Source organism: Scyliorhinus canicula, chromosome 1 (genome assembly GCF_902713615.1).
Source record: "Scyliorhinus canicula chromosome 1, sScyCan1.1, whole genome shotgun sequence".
NCBI classification, from domain to species: domain Eukaryota; kingdom Metazoa; phylum Chordata; class Chondrichthyes; order Carcharhiniformes; family Scyliorhinidae; genus Scyliorhinus; species Scyliorhinus canicula.
Window position 1 is genome coordinate 204,828,099 of NC_052146.1, and position 24,229 is coordinate 204,852,327.

Consider the following 24,229-nt stretch of genomic DNA (forward strand, 5'->3'; position numbering starts at 1 on the left):
TTGTTACTAATGAAGAGTAAAGAGATTGGAATGTAGGTCTTGTTGCCCCATTTAAACAAACGTACAGACTTGTGTACTCACTGAGGTACTGAACTTCATATTTGGAAAAGAATGCCTCACCTTGAGAATATAATTGCCGGGTTATCAATAATGCTGTGTCTCAGTTATCCTTAAGGTTCATTTGATCTCTCGCTAAGAGGTCTTTAGATTTGTACGCTTAAACATAAACCATTTGTTGTTGAACCATAACTAGGTACAGCTGTGCGGAGGGCCTGCCTCCATGATGGCACCTCCTGGACTCTACTCCACCAGTCTATCATGTAACTCTATATGTCATACCGTGGGAGATACTATTCTTCAGTCCCACATTAACTCTTTCCTTGGCAAATACCTCTGCACTACAATGGCATGCTGCTACCACTTAAAGGCATAGAAAACATGAATATCCATAATATATCATTTTTAGAATTAATTTAGGAGTTGTCACTGGCAGGGGCAACCTTTGTTGCCCATCACTAATTGCCGTTGAACTGAGTGACCTGTTCAGCCACTTCAGAGGGTAGTTAAGAGTCAGGCCCAATACTGTGGGGTCTGGAGTCACATGGAGGCCAGACCGTGCAAGGATAGCAGATTTCTTTCTCTAAAGGGCATGAGTGAACCAGATGGGTTCACGGTCACCGTTACAGAATTAACTTACATGCTTATTACTTGAATTTAAATTCCACCAATGTCATGGCGGAATTTGAACCTGAGTCCCCAGAGAATTTGTCTGGGCCTCTGGAGTGACATTTCCACCGAACCACTATTTCCCCTGTCTCTGTTGAGTGTATCTGCTAGAATTGAAATATTATGCGCACCATATCAGAAGCTGTGTTGAATGGGAGTAACTGATATACTAAACACCACTCTACAGGTGTATTTTGACTCGTATTTTATTTTCGACGTCTGCGAGCAGCAAGATTATTGTACTGGACGATGAGGAGTGGAACTAAGTGGGATTACTCTTCAAAAGTGCCAGCACAGACTCAAGGAGCTGAATGGCCTTCTTCTGCACTATCCTATGCCATGAGAATTACATTTAGTTTGTGAGCATAGTTTGTACTGGCAGTGAATGACACTCACTTTCTTCCACTGATTTTGAAAGACAGGAAAAGTCCAACCCCGACCTATCGTTAATGGGAGCAAAGACATTTTGCTTTGCAGTTAACAGAAACATTTTCAAAGTAGGACAGCTTCTCTCATCATAGCATAGCACTGAATTGTACTGAAAATGTTGAGCATCATTTGCATCACATTTACATGCAGTGCCGTTGTACATGGTGCTAGCAAACGTGACCGGCAAGTTGATACAGTGCTTCAGTATCATCGGCTCCTGAATATGAATGTGAAAAATCAACAGCTAAAGTCCTTGTACATAGATTGGCTTGTTATTAAGTGGTTGGTATTGTCCAAAATAATTGGCACATGGAAGGCAAAGAAAGAATTAGATAGAAGTGGCAACACAGTGGCAGGCTGTTTGTCTGTGTTGGTGTTTATCCTCCACTTGAGCAGTTACCCTAATTCTAGCACAAGCAGAGGATGCTGGGGAAACACAGCACATCTGGCAACATCTGTAGGGAGTGTTTCAGAAAGAGTGAAACAGATGCGGCAGAGCTGCGATGTTTTTCCAGAATTCCGTATCTGTTTCAGGTTCCAACAGCTGCTGTGTTCTGCTTATTTCATTCCTGATTCGAGATTGGAGCCTGATTTTAAATCACCCAAAACCCATTCACATAGACAAAAAGACTTCGAATCTGGCCCATGTGCTTGCCCTCTTATTCTTTTTTCTATCCCCCTTTCCTCTAACCACATATCCAATCTACCCAACAACCTCCATCGATGCATTGAAATGTCACAGAGCGTTTAGCAAGAGTAACATCACTAAAAACAAAACAATTTGACATTTTGTAGTACCATATCATGGAATAGGAAAATGGCAAAAAGCTCGATTTTAAGAGGTATGATTTTAGGACAATTTCAAAGGTGGTGGAGAATTGAAGAGATTGAGGGAGGGAATTCCAGAGATCAGAGGAGACAGTTGAAAGCATAGCCTGCCAGCGGTGGAGTGATAAAAATCCAGGGTACACAGCAGACCAGAATAAGGGACGATCAGATAATTCAAAGACTTGTGGGCTAGAGGAGATTGCAGAGGTTAGGGAGGGCGAAGCCTCTAAATGATTCAAAACAAAGATGAGAATTTTGAGATCACATTGTCTGACTGGGAGGCTGCAGCGAAGGGGTAATGGTCAAATGACTTAAGAAGCAGGCAGAAGCATTTTAGACAGAATATTATTTTACATAAAGCGTAAAATGAAAGGCCGGTCGAGAGGTTATTGAAACAGTCACGTTGAGAGCCAGTAAAGGCGCAGATGGAGGTTTGAGAAACAAGTAAACCGAGAGAATGTCAAAGTTGCTCAGTTTTTCAACGGGGGAGGTAGGATATGTGATGCTGATGATGTGGATACGTGGTTGGAAATCCAGCTCAGTCAAACACAACAACAAGGCTTCGCTCAGCTTCAGGCAGTCACCAGGAATGGAAACAATGGACATTGTTTGTGACCTGAACCAAAGTTGGCGGTGAAAGTCTTCTGAATATTTAGTCAGAGGAAATTTCTGCTCTCCATAACTAGCTATCATAAACGTATCGTAACCAATCAGGAAAGGATCTGAGGAGAAGGTGGAGAGATAGAACTGAGTGGTATCGGTAAACATGTGGGACCTGCTACGTTTGTGCAGGATTTCACTGAGGGTCACCATGTAGATGAGAAATAGAAGAGGCCTAAGAATTCCCTTGAGTAATCCCTGGAGGAACAAAACTCTTGTAAATAAAAACAGAAAATCCTGCACAAACCCAGCAGGTCTGGCACCACCTGTGAAGAGAGAAACAGAGTTAATATTCCGAGTCCATTGACCCTTCTACAGAACTGTTCTGTAACGTTAACTCTGTTTCTCTCTCCACAGATGCTGCCAGACCAGCTGAGTTTGTCCAAAATTTTCTGCTTTTATTTCAGATTTCCAGCAGACCCAGTATTTTGCTTTTGTTTTTATTAGAACTCTTGTAAATATTGATGCAGTACGACTGCAGTGACTAAATCCATCCACGACCTTGCAACCAGGTTGAGTTGGTAGAGGGCAAATATGCTTATTGTATTTGCAATTATGAAGAATGTGAGGTAAACTGCAATGCACTCTGAAAGACTTTTGATTTGAGACTGTCAAATCCAGGCGACATTTTTGTTGACGGTGTGACAATAAATCTGGTTGGCAGTGAGAATAATGAATTGTGTCCTTTTTGTTTGGAAAATGCAGAGTGGACCCCAAATTCCTGAGATTATTTTAAAATCGTCCAGCAAGGACTTGCTCCACTCTCCTTCGCGAATGATGAGCAAAAGGAACAATGTGATCAGCGATGGATCCATGTGGCTGGGCCTGATCGAACTCAGTGCTGAGTGTGATGTTCCAGCAGATCTTTCAGACCAGCCGAATGTTGTCCAGTTAAAAAAGAGCAGGAGCTTCATTTTCAGCATGATCATAGATTGAAATGAAGTCGAGCATGATTTCTCCATCTGCTTGGGGGTTGTTGGACCGGGATTATTCTTCCCTTCGCCCATCTGGATTGAGCCTGCAGCTAGCGACATGACCACTAGAACTCTTATGCGGTCCAAGCTTTTTAACGTTCTCCTTTTTCCAGATAGGCACTACAATTGTAACACTGGCTTCGGCCATTTTGGATGATGTTCCTTTTTGCGTGCAGTTAGTAATGTTTGAGCAGCAGCTAAGGTAGCAAAATTCCTTTTGTTCTCCAGAAAACCAGCTGTGTTCCAAAGCAAAAGCTGAACAGCAAAATCCCGTAAGTTGAAAAAGGCGTTTGTATGATAGAAACTTTCGCGGAAGCTCATGGGGCAACGTGACATCTGTGTGGACGTTCTCTGGTTGCTGAATTGTCAAGTTCAATTTTATTTTAGTGGTGAGGGCTGATTTGAAGGGTCAGAAATGTTGGGCGGGATTCTGTGAAAAAGGGGCTATGTCCCCACGCCAGCGGGAAAACTGACGCCCAAGGCGAGGAATTATCACCTTTCTAGGGGGCTAGGTGGATGGCGGAGTCGTTGCTGCCATTCCAGCCGACGCCAAAGGGCTGGCGCGAGTTCGCGCATGCACGGAACGGCCGCCGTGATCTCGCGCATGCGCAGAAATATGCCGGCCAGTCTGCGCTTGCGTGAGATTTTCTTCTCCGCGCCGGCCCCCGGGTAATGTGGCAGAGCCCTACAGGGGCCCGGTGCAAAGGAAAGAAGGCCCCCCATGGAACAAGCCTGCCCGCAGATGTATGGGCCTCGATCGTGGGCCAGGCCACCATGGGGGCCCTCCCCCGGGATTGGATCCCCCCACGCCCCCCTGAGGACCACCCCCGCATACTCACCTGCCACGTCCCGCCGTGCGTGAGGTGAGTAATTCATGCCGATGGGACTGGCCATAAATGGATGGGCGCTCGGCCCATCGGGGCCCGGAGAATCACAGGGGGGGGGGGGCACTGGCAACAGCCCCCAACCAGTGTGGTGGGAATCCCGCCCCTGCCCGAAAAACGGTGCCGGAGCATAGGGCAGCCGGCGTCGGGGCGGCGCAGGGTCGGAGAATCCCGGCCAATGTTTCCTGGCTTAAGTGACAGGAGGAGAAAAAAGATAAACCAAGAAGATTCATGCCAGCTGAACCATTCTATTCACATTCAACTTTGTATCCTATCTACAGACCTTTACCAATATGGCAATAACTGAGGAACTGGCTTCAGACTACCGACTAAAGGCTCATCTACTTGCTACTGTACAAGTAACAGACATTCATAAAAAGAACACGTTCTCTGCAAACAAAAGGAATATGCTCAAGTCTTACCTCTTTCTTGAATTCAAGGGAGCTTGGAAAGCCTTGTTCCCAATTGCTTTCTCCATGGTGACACCTCAGCCAATTAGAGTTGTCTTGCCAACCAATCAGCACCTTTTTCACTCAGCACCCTTTTATACCGGTGGTATAAATTGCTGTGAGTGTTTGAAATTTGGCATTCTTGTGATTGTCCTGATGAATGCAAGATGAAAAGCTTGAGCAACATGTCTCTCTTTTCAGCAGTATTCAAGTTCTGTACGACAAAGTGATCGTACAATTATATCTCTGTACTGCCTGCTGTATAAAAGAAAACCTGTATTGTAGAGTTGAAGGTGACCTTCTGCCTCTTTTTGGGTTAATGTTGGGCTCACCTCCAGTGGCAGTCAGTGAGCTCCCCACACATGTAGCACACAGTTCGATAGGTCTGCCTGGCCTGCATTTCTGTTTCCTTTCCAACTGCAGAACAAGAGCAGCATGACCCAGCTGTCCAATTCCACTGCACTGAATTGCCAACACTTTGAGGCCGCCACATGGCCATCTGTAAATCACCAGAGAACAGAAGGAGGCTGTTCAATCAGCTCCTAGAGCAGTTCAAACCCTATCCTGCTGGCCGGTACGCTCCAGAACAAGAACTCCTTGCATCATGCAGATGAACAGTTTTAGAATGTCTCTAAGTGTGAAACCCTTTGAATCTAGAGGTTTGCCAAGAACCAGTCATAGATTGCAGCTTAAAAGGGTGCTCTACTGGAGCGTGGGCATCCATGATGAACAATAATAGACATTTGTAACATCCCAGAAATGTGTTTGGAATTTAAGCCATGTTTGGAATTCACTTCTTCAAGTAACGACCCTTGTGCGTCGATTTTACAGACGATCTTTTGGTAGTCTTTCTGGGATCTCATGCAGCTGGAATAGCTCCCTCGAGGACGTCACAACCATCCTTAGCCTTTGTGGTTGAAATGTGTTTCCCAGTATTGTAGTGAGCTAGAAGATAGAAAGACAAATGGAATACCAGAGGAACCAATGGAGTGGTCACTGTCACAGTGAACTATTTTTCTCTCAGAGACCGGCATTGGAAAATAGGTAGAAATAGAATACATATTTTGAATGTCACTTTTAATACCGTTGGATATTTCCTTTTGTAATTTAAGTGAATTTGAGGTGTCTTCTGTACGACTTTGCTATCAACTCAATCGTAACATATTTCAGTTTGTCATGGACCAGTTGCCATCTTTTCACCCAGAATTTATTTCTTTTTCACTCCATCAGTGGATTAGTTATGCAATGTGCGATCTTTTGATAAATTATCACCACTGTAGCCTTTTTTCCTTAAGTCTTTTTGATCCACGCTTGGCGCTTTGCATGTTGGCCTTTTTGTTGCCTGATTTATTTTTCGATCTTTGCCTCTGTTAGGTTTCATAACAACCGTACTGAAATAATTTCCAATTGATAACTTGCAAGGTTCACCTCAGAATCCAGGCCTTAACCGATGTTGACCAATATAAGCCTTGGTGCAATATACAGTTGATGCTATTTCTTGATGATTCATGTTCAAAATTATTCATTACTCAATCTCCTTTTAGTATCAGGCATGAAAATTGTATCTTGGGGAAGTTCCGAGTTGTTCAATGTGATTTTCAGCGATGCGATCCAGAATAAATTCTCCCAGAGTCCGGCTGACAACATTGGCTGCAACACGCAACCAAACCATGCCAATTCAGTGAGGCGGGTTCACACAGGAAAACAACCTCTTCTCAAAAACTACAACATTTTTGGTCCTGCATGAACTAAATATCAATAATCTCTACAGCATCATAAACCCAGAATAATGGAATTAATAGTCCGATGTTGACCACAAAACCATTGCTGATTGCCATTAAAAACCAATCAGGTTTAGGGGAGGAAAGCTGCCATCCTTACCTACATGTGAGTCCAAACCCACAGGAATGTGCATGACTCTTAACTGCTCTCTGAAATGGCCGAGCAAGCCATTTAATTCAATGGCAATTAGGGATGAGCAACAAATGCTGGCTTTAACAGCGAAGCCCATGTCCCATGACAGAATAAGTGAAACTAATATATCTTAATGTACCATCACTGACCACGAGACGAAAATGGTGAAACTATTGAGGCTTTATTGCACAAGATGTTGAGCCTCCTGCAGCTGGAACCAGAATGGCTGCAGTGCAGGAGAGCATAAACTTTTATATGTCGCCTGCTGGGAAGGGCCAGCAGGCTGGGATTTACCGTGTTACCCGTAGTACAGTGGCAGTACCGTAATACGCGTAGTGTGTTACCAGTGGTGTTTACCACACAGCCTTTTCTGGATAGCTTTGCTTCTTAGCAAACACACTAGCCTGTCTCTAATGGTGTCCTTCAAGACATCTCAAAATTCACAGTTTTCAGCTAATTTCTTCAAAGTAGCTACAAACTGTGTGACGTATTAATTTTCTGCTCATCCGTGGGACATGAACATCTCGGTGATCACCAAGGATTTATGTGAGAAGTGGCCCTGCAATATCTCCACAATCTACCTTAAATTTTCAAGCCTGGTTTTTCTGGTTGCAGCAGACTTCACAAGTGGCTGAAAGTTTCCCCTTCCGTGCTTGGGAAGGGCGAGACTGCTATGTCCACTGCAATTTTGTTTGCCTGAGCAAGGTATTTGAATCTTTCAGTGTAGGTGCTCCAGTGCTTGGTGGGGCTTTCACCATACTGTGCAGTGGTACCACAAACTCCTGCCATTTTATTCGGGGAAGGTTGCATAAGCACAAATGTGCACAACCTCACTTTTTTTCCTTTCAAACAAGGTAACCCTGATGACAGCCTACTCCTTTCTGAGTTTTGCAAGAGGTTTTGTAAAACTTCCATAGCTCTCAATTAATTGTTGCAGGATATTTGTTGCTTTACTTGCTACTCACAGCAGTAGGAGTACTGTTCCAGAACTTTCTGGGCGGAGCACGGAGCAAGTTTCTTTAGATGCTGTTTTCACCAAAATCTTTCTTTAAGTTTTGGTTCCTTCAGTAGTTACTGTTACTGTTGCTGTTCGGCAGCTTTGGCGTAGCTATGTTTTATCTTCTTAATCCCTTTGTGGATGGCTGGTGTGCGGATCGACGATTTGTCTTGTTCCACCGGATTTCCACAGTTATTTTCCGGGTGTTTGCAGTGTGGAGCAACCACCTAGTCGCCAATTTCTTTGTGGTATTTTTAAAGGATAGGCTTGGAGTCCACGAAGGTTCAAACAAGCAAGAACTTTATTAGAAAGATGTCTTCGCTACAGGCTGCTGGACGAGACTGACTGTTAGCCTGCACAAACTGCAGATGATATTGTCAATACGTCACGTGATCAAACTCTTAAATTGACCTTGTTCCAACGAGGAACAAACATGAATACACAACAGATGAGAGTGTGGGTCTGGCTCATTCTCACACTCAGGCTCTCATTCACCCTCACCCCCACACACCAACATAAACTCCCATCCACTCTTGCAGCGGATGAGGCTGAATGAGTGAACACTTGGAGACTGGAAATGAGGTGAACTCGCACTCTCCCACTCACTACTGGTGATCTTTATTTATTTCTCAATTTAAAAAAAATAATAATTTATTGTTTTGACATTTCTTTTTGCTCAGCAAGTTGTTTCTTTTCATAAATCAGCTTTTTGATCTGAAATTCATGTTTAATGTTGCGCCAAACTTTATTTTTCCAAAATTTGCTCATCAGACCCTTGAGTGAGAAACAAAATTGAAATCTGGCTCCTCGTGTGAAAAACTTGGTCAAGCCAGTTGTAACCGTCGAATTCAAAAAAAAACAAATGTCGCTTCTTTTGGTTGCTGTGCAGCCTGCATTTTAGATTTGAAAATTAGTCTTATTTCCACAAACCCCCACCCCCACCACCCGACCCCGACCCCACAACTCGCCTGATGTGAGCATCTTTATTCATAACCATTTCACGAGTGCATTTTGTGAAAGGAGAAAGTGAACGGGATTGGGGGGTGTTTCAGCTTGGAAATATCTCTTCAGTTTATGTGGAGAAGATAATAGTCTGAGTGCTTTTGAGCCAGTATGAGTTCTCCTAGCAACATCTGAGGTCACCTTCGCTGGTAAGCAGCTGCAGTACAATCTGCAACGTGATAGTCTAGGAGCTCAAGCCTGAATAACGATCGCCTACTGAAAAAAAATAGCAATTTAATTTTATTCACCACTTTCTAAACTTGGTTGCTAAGCGTTCATTCTGCAACTCCAACCCCAAAGTATGTTTGCACAGATTTTGACCTTTTCTATTTCCCATTAAAAAAACACAATTAAATTGCATCTTAAATACTCTTAACTGAAAATCTTACTGCCCTGCTTCTCTGGTGCTCCACGGTATTTCCTCGAACAGGTGTGTTCACATATTTTCATCTTCTGCTGCCTTTGTCTGTGCCCCCTTTCTGAGGCTTCTAGCAATGCTAGGCCCTTCCCTACTCTGTAGCACAGTAAGAAGTCTTACAACACCAGGTTAAAGTCCACCAGGTTTGTTTTGAATCACTAGCTTTCGGAGCACTACTCCTTCCTTCCTCAGCTGAAGAAGGATTCAGTTGAGGAAGGAGCAATGCTCCGAAAGCTAGTGATTCGAAACAAACCTGTTGGACTTTAACCTGGTGTTGTAAGACTTCTTACTGTGCTCACCCCAGTCCAATGCCGGCATCTCCACATTATGGCTACTCTGTAGCAGCATTGGTCTAGCTTCCCCTGCATTTCGAAGGTCAAATTTACCAAAACTGGAACATCTCAGGATGAAAAACTGTTGGAGGATTGAAACTAGTGTGAACGCTGCCACAATCTGGACCTCTTAAAAGCTTCCAGCTATCTGCAAATTTCTTTACCACAGTTACTTACTCTGTCGGCAGCCCATAAGATTGTGAAGTTGCAGTTTTATTATGGAGCTGGAAAAATTATCTTGCCTGTCCAGATAAATCGCTGAATTTGTCGCTTACTGTTAGTCTGGGGACAGATAAACACAAACAAAAACATGGCGAACTGTTATCAAAAAGAGAATTTTGAAAAAAGCCAAACCATCTGAAATATGCAGAACACAAAAACAGCAGAAATATAATGGATGTTGTTTGGCAGCTTTGGAGTAACGGTTTTGGATGAGACTTTAAACCAAGGCCCCAGATGCCCCTCAGGTGGGTTTATAAAGACCCCATGGTGCTACTCTGAAGAAGAATTGGAGAGTTTCCCCTACCCATCTCGGTGTCCTGGACAATATTTATCCCTCAATCAACATCACAGAAAACAGATTAGCGGAGGAGTCGGAGAATCGGCGGCGAACCGCGCGAATCGCGCGACGCCTCCCCAATGCTGGGACGCAATTCTCCGCAGAGCGGAGAATCGGCACCATTGGGGCCGGCGTGGTCAGAGTGATGCCGGTCGGAGTATGCGCCGACTCTCCGGCCGAGCGGCTTTCATCAAAAAGCCAAATCCCACCGGCGCCGTTCTAACATCCTCTGAGTCGGCAGAACCTCAGCATTGAGGGGGCTGGGGGTGGCCTGTGGGCGGGATGGGGGGGGGGGTGATGGGCGGGTCAGACCCCGGGAGGGGCCTCCGTAGTGGCCTGGCCTGCGATCGGGGCCCACCAATTGGCGGGCCGGCCTCTCTGCCCCCTGGCCTCCTTTCCTCCGTGCTGGCTCCTGTAGCCCTACGCCATTTGGCATCGGGGCCATCCCGGGGAAGAAGGCCACTGTGCATGCGCTAGTTACCGCCAGCCCAACCGCAGCGCCGGGTTCAGGCTAGGATCGGCAGCTGGAGCGGCGTGGGCTCCAGCGCCATGCTACCTCACCGTGGGCCACAGGATGGGGTCCTGGAACGGGTGCTGACGCTGGAGTACAACACTCCCATTTTTACGCAGCGCCGGCACTTAGCCGCCCGATGGGAGAATCCCGCCCATGATCTTTTTGTTCTTTCTGGGAGCTTGCTGGGCAAAAATTGGATTCCGTGTCTCCCACGTTGCAAAGAGATGGATTCTACATCGGTCGGCATCGGCTGGTGTCGGATTTGAGGTCCACGACCACGTGCCAGCGGGAGCACACAAATGAATGCAAATGGGTCTTAATGGCCCATTTGCATCGACTCAGCAGGCCCAGCGCCCTATTCTCTGGCCCTCCATTAATCTCTGCTCCCCGCGGCTGGGAATCACGTGGGTATGGATCACAGAGGCTCTCAGCATTTGTGAACCTGTCATGGTGGACCTTGCGGTGAGCAAGGTTGCCCCAAAATCCATCCGAGGGCTACCTTCCCCACCGACAATGCACCAATACACTACCTGCCCTTCCCTCCCCGAAAATACCTCCCCCTGGGAGCCCTGTAATAGGGAGATGCCCAAGGACACCTGTAATAGGGAGGCCCCCCAGCAACAGGGAGACAGCCCAGGTACCTTGGTAATAGGGAGGGCCCCTCGGGATCTCTGTAAAAGGGAGACCCCCCCCCCCCATGTACCCCTGTAATAGGGAGATCCTCCCCCCCCAGGGTCCTTATTACAGGGAGACCCCCCAAGGGACCCCTGTAATAAGGAGACCCCCTCCCCACAGGGACTCTTGAAATAGGGAGACACCCCCCTGGACCCCTTACTACAGGGACCCTCCCAGGAATATCCTAACCAAAAGGGCCCCCCACACAGAGAGCTCCTGACTAAACGCACCCCCATAGAAACCTCCTAAGTAAAGGGACACCCCACAAAGACCCGCTAAGTAAAGGCCCCCCCCCCTCCACAGGGACCCCTCTAACAAAATGGACACCTTCCCTGAAAAGAGACCCCTGTTTGGAAGCTCGTGAGCAGTCCAGACAGGGGCATTGAGATGAATTACAGCTATAACACTTACCTGTAAGCTCCACGTGTCCATTCCTGGAAGGAGAGCAGTGTGGCCTGCATCTAGACCACTGATCAATTAGCTGCAAGCCATTCATGGCTTTCTAGTAGTGGGATGTGATTGACAGCTTCCACAAACCATCTTCAGCTTTGATTCATTCATATCCCTTCATGGATCAGTGGCCTAAAAGGTGAAATGCCAACTTTTTTAGCAAACATTGACAACATCAAAGAGAGTTAAGTGCAGTGCAATCACATGTTTGAGTAATTGGAAGCACTTGTGCTTGGAGTTCATTTATCTCTTTTGTGTGGGATTGTTTGTGTGAGTGGGTGTGTTTGTGTGGCCGTCTGTGTGGGTGGGTGTGTGTGTAGGTATGTGTGTCTGTTGTGTTAGTGTGTGAGTGCGCACGCGGGTCTGTATTGGTGTGTGTGTGTGTGTGATGTGATGCTCTTTACCTGGATTGTTCCGATAGCATTCCCGCTGATGGGAAGGAACGTTACTTGGACAAGATGACAGGGAATTGCTGGTAGACATAAACACTGAAAGCGAGTCTGAGCCTTTGGGGCAGGCGAAAAGACCTAATCCACATTTTAAGTTCAGACACCCCCGGGCGCGATTCTCTGCTCCCCACCCGGGTGGGAGAATCGCGGGAGGGCCGGGTGACTCATGACACGCCGCCCTGGCACCCCCTGCGATTCTCCCACCCCCCACTCGGATGAATCGGCGCTCGCCGTTTTCCACGGCGACCGGCGATTCTCAGGCCCATATGGGCCGAGCGGCCTGACGTTCCCGACCGGTTCACGATGGCGGCAACCACACCTGGTCGCTGCCGTCGTGAACATGGCGCCAAAGTTTTGTTTGCGGCTTGTGTGGGGCGGAGAGGGGAGTGAGCACCACGGCCGTGCTCGGGAGGGGACTGGCCTGCGATCGGTGCCCACCGATCGTCGGGCCAGCGTCTCCAAGAGACGCACTCTTTCCCCTCCGCCGCCCCGCAAGATCAAGCCGCCACGCCTTGCGGGGCAGCGGAGGGGAAGACGGCAACCGCGCATGCGCGGGTTGGAGCCGGCCAACCTGCGCATGCGTGGCTGACATCACTTAGGCACCGCCGTCGCGTCATTCTCGGCGACCGAGATTTACGGAGCACCGCTCCTAGCCCCCTGCGGGGGGGGGGGGGGGGGGGGGGGGTTGAATAGGTGCGAGGAGCGGCCTCTGAGGCCGTCGTGAAACTCAGCCGAGTTCACGACAGCCTTCCCGATGCCGCGCGGGAGTGGAGAATTCCGCCCCCCAGTCTCTGCAAAATACATCTTGCCGGTGACAGAATGGCTACTGAATCGATGTAGCTTCTCTTTGCAGAAACTGCTCTATCCATTCAAAAAGAACATCTTCTTTTGTGATTTTACAGCAAATTGGATGACCTGTCTTGCTTCTGTGACTGCGGAAATTTAAAACATTCCCAGTCATGCGTTGTTATCTTCACAGACTTTTAAGATTGTTACAATTTTCATATCTTCAAGGTTGTGTTGATAGGGTGTGCTCTATGCAATGTTTAAAGGTGGCTTAATCAGCATATAGGAAATAGTTTTGCAAAATCATTCAACACTGGTAACTATTGATTGAATTCTTACCCCTTGATTACTTGCAGTGCTGCATTAAATCACCTAATGATGATAGGAAGCAATCACTTAATTTAAAATATTTGTGATCAAAAGCCTGTGTCTGTGACTGAACCAGTTTGAGTTTACAGATCAAAATACTCACAAGGCAGGTAATTTTGATATTCAAGTGTCCATGCAAGCGCCTGGTAATATCATTTGTTGAGATGTGGTGAAGTTTGTCTAAATGTAAATTGGAATGACTTGTGAATAAATCAAATCAGTGGACAAGATCCAGTGTAATTGACAATATTGTCAGGGTTGACCTCTTCATCGAAACAGCATTTTATAACTGTTCAGTATGCTATCTGGAGTTTCAAAGATATATTGTGCCGGTATGAATCTAGAGTAAAATAATGTCTGAATTTTCTGTTGCACGAATTTGGCAGTTGGATGGCGTGTGTTATCTGCCTACATTTTTGCTTGTCTGTGCATGTGTCTCTGCGTGCTTCTGTGTCTACATGTGTCTGTGCATGTGTCTGTGTCTACACATGACTGTGTGTGTCTGTGCATGTGTCTGTGCGTGAGTCTGTGTCTACATCTGACTGTGTGTGGCTGTGCATGTGTCTGTACATGTGCATGTGCCTGTGTATGTGTCTGTATGTGTGTCTGTGCGTGTGTCTGTGTGCATATGTCTGTGTCTGTGCATGTGTCTGTGCATGTGTATCTGTCTGTACATGTGTATCTGTCTGTGCATGTGTCTGTGTATATGGCTGTGTATGTGTCTGTACATGTGTCTGTACATTTGTTAGTGCATGTGTGTCTACGTGTGTCAGAGTTTCTGCGAGAGCTTTGGTGAGAAGCTGTTTCTATGTATGTGTCAGTGTGTCTTTGTGTGTGCCAGTGTGTGTCTGTGTGTGTGCCAGTGTGTGTTTATGTGTGTGCCAGTGTGTGTCTATGTGTGTGCCAGTGTGTGTCTGCGTGTGTGCCAGTGTGTGTCTGTGTGTGTCAATATGCGTCTGTGTGTGTCTACGTGTATCTATGTGTGTGTCTATATGCGAGTCAGTGTGTGTCTATGTGTGTGTCAATATGCGTCTATGTGTGTGTCTACGTGTATCTATGTGTGTGTCTATATGCGAGTCAGTGTGTGTCTATGTGTGTGTCAATATGCGTCTATGTTTGTGTCTACGTGTATCTATGTGTGTGTCTATATGCAAATCAGTGTGTGTCTAGGTGTGTACCTGTGCGTGTGTAGCTACGTGTCTATGTGTGTGTCAGTGTGTGTCTATGTGTGTGTCTATGTACGCATCAGTGTGTCTATGTGTGTGTCTATGTGTGTGCCTGTGTGCATCTATGTGTGTGTCTGTACACGTCAGTGTGTGTCTATGTGTGTGTCTATGTGTGTCTATATGCGAGTCAGTGTGTGTCTATGTGTGTGTCTATGTACGCATCAGTGTGTGTCTATGTGTGTATATATGTGTGTCTATGTGTGTGTCTATGTGTGTGTCAGTGTGCATCTATGTGTGTGTCTATGTGTGCATCTATGTGTGAGTATATGGGACTCAGTGTGTGTTTATGTATGTATCTGTATGTCTGTGTGTATCTACGTGTCTATGATCGTGTCTACGTGTCTATGTGCGTGTCAGTGTGTGTCTGTGTGTGTGTCAGAGTGTGTCTATGTGTGTGTGTCTACATGTGTGTGTCAGAGTGTGTCTATGTGTGTGTCTACATGTGTCTATCTATGTGTGTGTCAGTGTGTGTCTATGTGTGTACCTGTGTGTCTATGTATGTGTCAGAGTGTGTGTGAGATTTCTGCGAGAGCTTTGATGAGAAGCCTGCCCTTTTGTTTAACTACTTGAATTTCTGGAACTTTGCAATTTTCTCACTGTAAAAAGCTGCATTGCGATTGCATTGCCCCTGGGCTGGAGCCAATATCTGCATTAAGGCTGATGTTTGAACCTACTTATGTACATCTGCTCATGGCCTGTATGTTCAAAATCTGGTTGAAACATTTTAGGTATCTTGTTTGACACAGCTTAAGCATCTTTCTCATGAACAATGTGCATACGTTTTCAAATGAACTAAAGTAAATCCAGCTAGTTGTCTCTAAACATTTCATATTTATGGCACAGCTTTCTGAAATGGTTCCAAACATGTTCTTATTCCCAGGCTGCAGTAGGTTGGTGGATTGCCATGGGAAAGTTGGTAGTTTGCCATGCACAATTCACCATCCTATTTAAATCTAATACTCTGACTATGGTATGTTCATTATGACAAGTGATCTCCCCAAAGTGTTCTCATTAAGCTAGCCTGGGAATCCTGACATTTTGCAAAACAGATGCTTAGGTACTGTCTTCTAGGAAAATGGGCAGAGTTTGTACAAGTTGGAAGGAAGAAAGAGTTTGCATTTCTGCAGCAAATTTGAAGACTTCTGAATGTGCTTTATGGTCAATACTTTTGAAGTGTAAGTAGGAAACCATGACGATACTTGGTCAGCAAGATCTCACAAGTAGCCATGAGTTAATGGCCAGGTAATGGTTGGTAGTGATGTTGGTCAAGGGAATGATATTGGCTAAGACACTGGGAGAACTTCCATGCTTCTTCCAGTAGCATCATTGGATCTTAGCATTTATCTGAAAAGGCAGAGAGGGCCTCACTTTGATGTCTCAATTGAAAGTTGGTACCTCCAACAGCGTGTCACTCCCTCAAAACCTCACTGAAGCGTGCATGAAATCACAACCTTCTGACTCTGAGATCGGGGAGTCACCAACTGAACCAGAGCTGACTCCTTCAAAGGTATTTACCAATGAGGGGTGAAATTTGATTGAGGTGTACAGCTTATGAAGAACCCTTCTTTCTCTTCCCACACCTAGCGGTGCTCTGAGGCAGACTTTCATCTGTTACTATAGCTAGTTACTCCAGGTCACAAGTCTGTCTCAAGGGGGTTATAGCTTGAAGGGCCCCACTCCACAATAGGGGCGGGATTCTCCGACCCCCAGCCAGGTCGGAGAATCGTCAGGGAACGGCGTGAATCCCGCCATCGCCGGCTGCCAAATTCTCCAGCGCTGGGGATTTGGCAGGGGACGGGAATTGCGCTGCGTCAGTTGGCGGCCGCTGGTAGCGTCCCCCCCCCCCCCCCCCCCAGCGATTCTGCGGCCCGAGATGGGCCGATGGCCGCCCGTTTTTACGGCCGGTCCTGCCGGCGTATGTTACGACAGGTACTTACCGGTGGGACGTGGCTCCGCGGGTGGCCTCCGGGGTCCTCGGGGGTGCACGGGGGGATCTGGCTCCGGGGGGTGCCCCCATGGTGGCCTGGCCCGTGATTGGAGCCCACCGATCCGCGGGCAGGCCTGTGCCGTGGGGGCACTCTATTCCTCCGTGCCGGCCGTTGTAACGGTCCGCAATGGCCGGCGTGGAGGTGAACCCCCTGTGCATGCGCTGGGATGACGCCAGCACACGCTGGCACTCCCGCGCATGCGCCAACCCGCGCCGGCCGACAGAGGCCCTTCGGCACTGGTTAGCGTGGCGCCAAGCCCCTGCCGCGCCGGCCAGCGCGGCGCAAACAACTCCAATGCCGGCCTAGCCCCTAAAGGTGCGGAGGATTCCGCACCTTCGGGGGGCCCGACGCCGGAGTGGTCCACACCACTCTTTCGCGCAGGGGTTGCCCGCCCCGCCGGTTTCCGAAGAATCCCGCCCCAGGTGTGGCTAGCCAGAAGTCTCCTCCCGCTCTTACCGCCAGTCATTGGTGTGTTGGGAGGATTTTGCAGGTCCATTCTCAACCTGTTTGGCTGCGTTATTAACGCACCTTCTTTGGCTACTCAGGCCTGAGGTGGGACTTGAACCCGCAATTTCTGGCTCAGAGGCAGGACCGTTAGTTACCCTTTGCATCACAAGACTTCCAATGAAGGGCCCAGTCCTTACTATACACAGACAGAGTACAACAAATAAACATGGACAGATAAGACATGTAATATCTCCCAGTGAAGGCTGTAGAAACTGAAGCTAACAGTGCAGAGCTCCCATCATTGACGTCTGCTCCTGGCTTTACTAATCTGATTGGTCTGTCTTGACGGCGTCATGTTATTTGGTCATTTGGTTAGCAGTACCCAAGCAGTTTGGAATGACGGCCCCCAGGAAGGCAAATTACTTCAACTGCAAGACGTCCCAGCAGATTTTCCAATCCAATTTCAACTTCTGCAGTTTTCAAGAAAAGGCTAGTCTCTTTGTTCCTTGCCTTACCTTTTCTCTGATAACTATGTACATTCAAAAAAATCATTTCAGTTCAATGCAATTATTTTAAAGCACAGCTGAAGTACTGCCAAGACTGATACCAGCTGCAATATCTAATTGCAGTCCATCTTAAACACATTGACATTCCTGCACCAAGGTTGGCTTGCATCCAGATAGCCATTATATATTAACCCGCTATCAGGATACATCTTATTTGTTTTTAGTAAGGCCTGCTTTTTTTCCTTGCCTGGGTGCGCAAGAAAATTGATGCTTTATTTCCTCCGTATCTTGTTACGGAAGAAACACCTGTTCAAGATGGTAAAATCCCAGTAACAATCAGCAATACTGACAACAGTAATACTCCCTCCACTTTGAGGTACACAAGAACAGTCCAGGCAGGTCTGACTGGGTATTCCCACTTCCAAGGTTTACTGGGCTTTTCCTTTTGCAAGCACCTGGCTACAAAAATCAATACGCTCTTAATTTCCACATATCTGTCGTCATTGTTCCGATTTCTTTGATGACTTGACTTCCTTAAACATCTATCTTTGCTAATCTGTGTGAATCAAAACGACTGTGAGTAAACCCCCAAGGGGGATTTTAGTTTTTTTTTTAGCCTTTGTTTTCCTTCTTCAGAAGATCTGTTCGGGTCAGCAGCTTTCTCGGGCACAGCCCTTGCTTTGCTTTTTGTAATGTTTATTAGTGAGAGTGGTAACCTCGATGCCCCACAGCTCCTCGTGCTATATTGTCAGACACATACTTGCTTGTCTTCCCTGCAGCCTGATTTTGGATCACAGATGTTGTTTTTGATCCAATGTGGTGCCCCATTTTCATTGTTGTATATTTTAACGTGCATCACTTTTCATAGAATCATAGAATTTACAGTGTAGAAGGAGGTCATTCGTTCCATCTGCACCAGCCCTTGGAAAGAGCATCCTATTAAGCCCACGTCTCCATCCCATCCTGTAACCCAGTAACCCCACCTAATGTTTTAGACACTAAGAGGCAATTTAGCATGGCCAATCCACCTAATCTGCACATCTTTAGATTGTGGGAGGAAACCCACACAGACACGGGGAGAAAGTGCAAACTCCACATAGTCACCCGAGGCTGGAATAGAATGCGGGACCGCGGAGCTGTGAAGCAGCAGTGCTAACCACGGTGCCACCGTGCCACCCCATAGTGGATTTTCTACCCTGATCTGAGTGAGGGATGGTGCCAGGGAAGTGAAACATTTTCCTTTCCCCCTAATACGGCCCCTACATCCAGCGTTTCCAGGTCGCGGATTAAGGTAAGGTAAAGTTGCTATATTCCGAGATGACCATAGGCTGCTTTCCCCTTTGAGGCAGAGAGCTGACATGCGGTGATTTAACCTACGGTTGGCAGCAGCTGAAAGCTCCTTCCTCTGGGTGATGGGACTGTGTTTGTCCTATCCGCAGAGGACTACTTTCACAAAAATCAAGGCTATCTATCTATCTATCTATCTATCTATCTATCTATCTATCTATCTATCTATCTATCTATCTATCTATCTACCTATCTACCTATCTATCCATCTATCTATCTATCTATCACTATTCAATTACATGTAGTCACTTTTAAGGCCACACTTAGAATTGTCTTCGCACTGGGGGGTGAACTCAGAGATTGGGACGCCATTTTGAATGGGTGCCCTGATCTCTTAGTAAGCTGCACCCCCCACCCATGGGCAATGTCACCCCCCCCCCCCCACCCCCATACACATGGGCACTACCACACACCCTTCAAGTGAGGACAGCCCACTATGGGGGTCCCCCTCTTCAAGCCCCCCCAAGCCCTCTTACAGCACCCCTTCTTCCAGGACGCCCATGCATCACCCCCTAACTTCCTCTTTAACCTGGAGTTACCTCTCTCTCTGCATCTTTGATGATTTGATTGCCTGCAGGTGCTCGCATTCCGGGGCATCTCTGACTGTGTCTATATAAACATTTCTGGAACAAGCCTTTCCATTCACCTGAAGAAGGAGCCGTGCTCCGAAAGCTCGTGTTTGAAACAAACCTGTTGGACTTTAACCTGGTGTTGTAAGACTTCTTACTGTGCTCACCCCAGTCCAACGCCGGCATCTCCACATCATAACTTCCTTGAGGCACCTACTTACCTGCACTGCACTCTCCCACCCTTCAAACACCCCCTCCACCCTCATTTTATGGGCAAGGGCCCCCTCTCTCCCTGGTAGTACCACCCTGGCACTCAGACACCCTTGCATTGGCACCCAGGCAGTGTTCCTGCAGCCTTGGCCGTGCCATCTGGGCACCTTGTTGGTGCCAGGGTGGCAGTGCCAAGGTGTCAGTTAGGCAGTGAAAACGTGTGCGCGTTGCAGGGGGAGGGCCAGGGAGCCACCCTGCACTTACCCTATCCAGCCGAGGGTCTCTGATGGCCCGGGAGATCCCCTGGGTGCAGTTCTGTCTGGTCCTCATTTGTGTGGTTCAGCACTGATCGGCGCCCAGCTCCAGCCTCCCTGGGAAGGCCGGTGAATCGAAGAAGGCCGTTGAATCCGCGCAGGTAGGTCATAAGTAGATTTATGACCTACTTCCGGGAGCGGTGTTTGGTAATGCCCATTTGGGGGGGAGTTCCGACTCCGACGTCTTCCTCACTTTTTTGGGCCCTGGGGAAGCGGGGCTTCGGAGAATCCCGCGAGGCGAGGATGCTGTCGGGAGGCTCGCTGGAAGGCTTTCCTGGCATTCTCCGGCCGCGTTGGGCTCTCGCAGAGATTTGCGTCCTTTATTTCTTTTCAGGCAGTGTTGCCTACATATCAAAGTTGTCACTGAGCACAGGTGTTGGGTATGAGTTTTAAGTGAGTAGACAACCTGTTGGCACCTGAGCCAGCAGGCTGAGCAATCTAGTTTTACTGCTTTTTTGGGGGGTTACTTCAGGTTCAGTTTGTCCACTGTGGTTGTACCTGGACGATCCGTCAATGACATCCTCTCTCACCTAACTTGTTGTAACCCGCACAGAGCCCATTGGGTAGGGACAACTGGTTATTCCATGGATCTCGGGGAATGTGAGCTCTGTCAATAAGGGGGCAGGGCAATTGTTAACCTTTCCTGTTGTATAAAAAGAGCCGGCCAGTTAAGTACTGGCTAGAGAGAAGACCAGTAACCAAGTATGGTGCTGTGTTAATATTAGTGCAAATGAAGTTGAGTTTCGTTTGACCCACAAATTCGTTTGGACTCGTCGTGGCCCTCACAAAATAGCCTCTCCAATGCCCTTATATTTTCCCGATCTCTGTGATGCATCTTACCAATAAATGGAAGTGTTCAAAGGGAAATGAAAGCCGCTCCTTTTTTATGCCCCGCTGCTATTTATCCTGTGTTGTTCACTGCAGTGTCCAAAGAGATGAATCTTGAATTCTTGGAGAGTCCAAGATAATGCTGAAGGGTTAGCAATCACACTGAGGTTCAGCGTGTGAAAATGGCTGTCCTCGGACCAAGCCAGCTTGGGTGGTTGCTTTGAAGCTCCTGCCCTGCAGCAGCACCTCACTGCGTCTTTGACTCCATGCCAGGAATATTCCCTTGGTCTCTAAAGCTGGGAGATATCAGTCTAACCTGCCTGTAGCCAATACCAGAGGAAGCCTAATTTTAGCAATTATTACCTGAACTTGAATTGCACATATTGGATCTACAGTAAGAATCACAAAGCCTTAAAATTATTTTTGAGCGATGAATCCAATAAAACAAATTAGATCCAGGATTCCTTAATTTATTGACTGGGATTGGTAGTGTTGTGGATATGCTCCTGGACTAGCAATCCAGAGGATAGATAATGTGAGCTTCAGATTTTAATTTCATTTTTAATCAAAAAAATCTTTTTTTTTGTAAAAAAGCCAGTATTGGTTAAAAAAAAAAGCTATTGAATTGGATTTTCGTTAAAATCCAGGTAGTTTGTGAATTACTGTTCTGGTTAGGAAGCTTGCCACCCTTGCCTGGTTTGACCGATGTGTGTCTCCAGTCTGACACCAATATAGTTTAATCTTATGCAACCCTGAGATGGTTGATCAAGCCATTTAATTTGTATTGAACTGGGAAACCCGGGATGGGCAACAAATGTTGACATCTCCCACAACCTGAGATAAACCTCGAGAGGCCCACTGTGCTTGCCAGCCTGGTTGGAGCAGCAGCCACAGGCCACCCTGTTCAGGAGATCTCCCTCTCCACAGTGGCAGCTGTGCTCATTTGTTTACCCAAGTGTGATGGAGGCACCTCCTCTCTCTCTTTCTCTCTCTCTGTAAAAATGCCACAGGTTGCAGCTGCTTCTGTTGGCCCTCCTGTTTTGAGAGCCTACCCACCATCCTTACTTGATCGGCGAGCCACTAATTGGTCAATTCTAGGAAAATCACTGCTGGGTGATGATGTGTTATCTGTGTTGGTCTAACATCGACTGCAACTGGATGCAGTGAAACGAGAAACAGGCTTCCGACACAGGAGATGGTCCAACACTGTTTTATTGAACCTGTTGATTGCTGTACATAATCTGCTGTGGGTTGACACTCTATTAACCTAACTGATAACTTCCTACTGGCTTGACCAGACTAGCTCTCTATCACATGGTGATGATGTTAATTGGCCTGTGCACTGCGACTACCTCCCTAGCCGTGTCCTGTAAGAGAGGGAGAGCCTTAATGCCCTGTGGGCTTTATAGTGGTGGTGTCCTGTCTGGTGACTGGTTGTTCTGTGTATTCATTGGTTATCCTGTGTGTCAATCACTGCCTGTCTGCATCTCATGATATACATGAAGGGGCTGGTTTAGCACACTGGGCTAAATCGCTGGCTTTTAAAGCAGACCAAGGCAGGCCAGCAGCACGGTTCAATTCCTGTACCAGCCTTCCCGAACAGGCGCCGGAATGTGGTGACTAGGGGCTTTTGACAGTAACTTCATTGAAGCCTACTCGTTACAAAAAGCGATTTTCATTTTTTTCATATTATGACAGGTGACTGTGGGGTAGGGGCCCCCATTTGACTCCAATATCGGAACCTTTGCCCCAAATTCTGACCCTGGTGCGTGAGGCGATTCTCACTCCATCACTGAAGGTTTTATTCAAATTGTGTTTCCCCTTTTTCTGGGGGTGCTTCACTCCTGCTGGGAGATGGTTCCACAGATCATCGGCAGTTCCTGCCTGTGGCCATTTCTACTTGACCAGTGAGCGTCAGTATCTTTGTCAACTTTAGGTTGAATGAGGGCATCATTACTCCACTTCCAAGGAAAAGTCATACTGGACTTTGACTGTTTCTCTCTCCACAGATGCTGCTCGAGTTGCTAAGTTTATCCAGCACACTCCGACAGAAATATTCCGACCGTTCCGCTCCCGCCGACTGTGACCTTCCCGCTGCGGGATCCCCGGCAGTGGAGAGTTCAAACAACGGGAAAACACGTTGACAGTGGCGGGACTTGAAGATTCCGTGGCTTGCCAACGGCGGGTTGTCTCCACCGTCAGTTGGAAAATCACGTCCTCTGTTTTTATTTACTCTTTATATTTTTGTTTTAAAATTTAGAGTACCCAACTCATTTTTTCCAATTAAGTGGCAATTTAGCGTAGTCAACCCACCTAGCCTGCACATTTTTGGGTTGTGGGGGCACAAACCCATGCAAACATGGGGAGAATGTGCAAACTCTACATGGACAGTGACCCAGAGTTGGGACCTTGTCAGCATGAGGCAGCAATGCTAACCACTGTGCCGCCCTTATTTAATCTTCCTGATGCTGCTGAGAACTGCGATGAACACGTGCCTGCATTTTACATCTCTTTTTCTGTGACCTTTGGCTACATCAACACACTTCAGAAATGTAAGCCTCCCACTAAATCGGTTTTTATTTTAGTTTCCTCGGTTGTCTTCAAAGGTTTGATTCTGAAATATAAAACATTCTGTCATTTGTTACCTCTTTTTGGCAGTCAGTTGGCAAGAAAATTGCTTGAAAAATGTAACCCATAAATAAATTTGAGGAAAAAAATAATCATCCAATTTTTCATGAAGTTGATGGAGGCGAAAAGTGAAAAAAAGTGCACTTTTTTCCCAAAAAAAAACCCTCCTCCTTTTGATCATTTGCATCACTCCATCTAAATCTGTCTTGCTGCCGAGCATTAGCAAATAACACACCCCCAGGTTTCTTCTATGTGTTTTCTTCAAAAGACATTCATGATTTGATAAGGGTTGGTGGAAATGATTACCAAATTCTGCTATCTTGAGTCTACATAGTGACAGACAATAGACGGGATTCTCCGTCGGCCGACGACGGAATCAGGAAATGCGTTTGGGCGGAGAATCGCGCATGAGGCGGAAAATTTGGCCGAGAGAATGGCATGCTCTGCTGCCTGAACAGCAGCATCAACGCGTTCTACTCCACACAGTAAACACTTGGCATATCATGAGCGCGCCTGACCCGGTATTCTCCGGGGCTCGTACGATGCTCCACCTCCTCCAGGAGGAATTACTGACGGCGAGCTTCACTTGTGGTTTTACCAATCGGGAGACAGGCGCCGTGTCTACTGAGGGAGAGACAGGGGGTATGAAAAGTGTCCAACATCACTGTAGTGTGTTGATAGTTGTGCCGCTGGCTGGGGGGCTTCTGTCAAGGTTTGGAGAATAGTGGGGACGTGCCTGGGAGATGGGCCG

General features: G+C 47.1%; 1 protein-coding gene and 1 long non-coding RNA gene across 3 annotated transcripts in view; one reads left to right on the plus strand and one right to left on the minus strand.

The window, feature by feature from the left end:
- LOC119971165 (1-phosphatidylinositol 4,5-bisphosphate phosphodiesterase beta-1) overlaps positions 1 to 24,229 on the plus strand; it is a 983,652-nt gene that overhangs the window by 59,582 nt on the left and 899,841 nt on the right. The gene's annotated exons all lie outside the window — the stretch shown is intronic.
- On the minus strand, positions 8,868 to 11,949 carry LOC119971195. Its single transcript, XR_005461780.1, has 3 exons — positions 11,773 to 11,949; positions 9,791 to 9,895; positions 8,868 to 9,079 (listed from the first exon to the last, which is right to left on the minus strand). It is a non-coding gene; the product is annotated as an uncharacterized LOC119971195 (long non-coding RNA).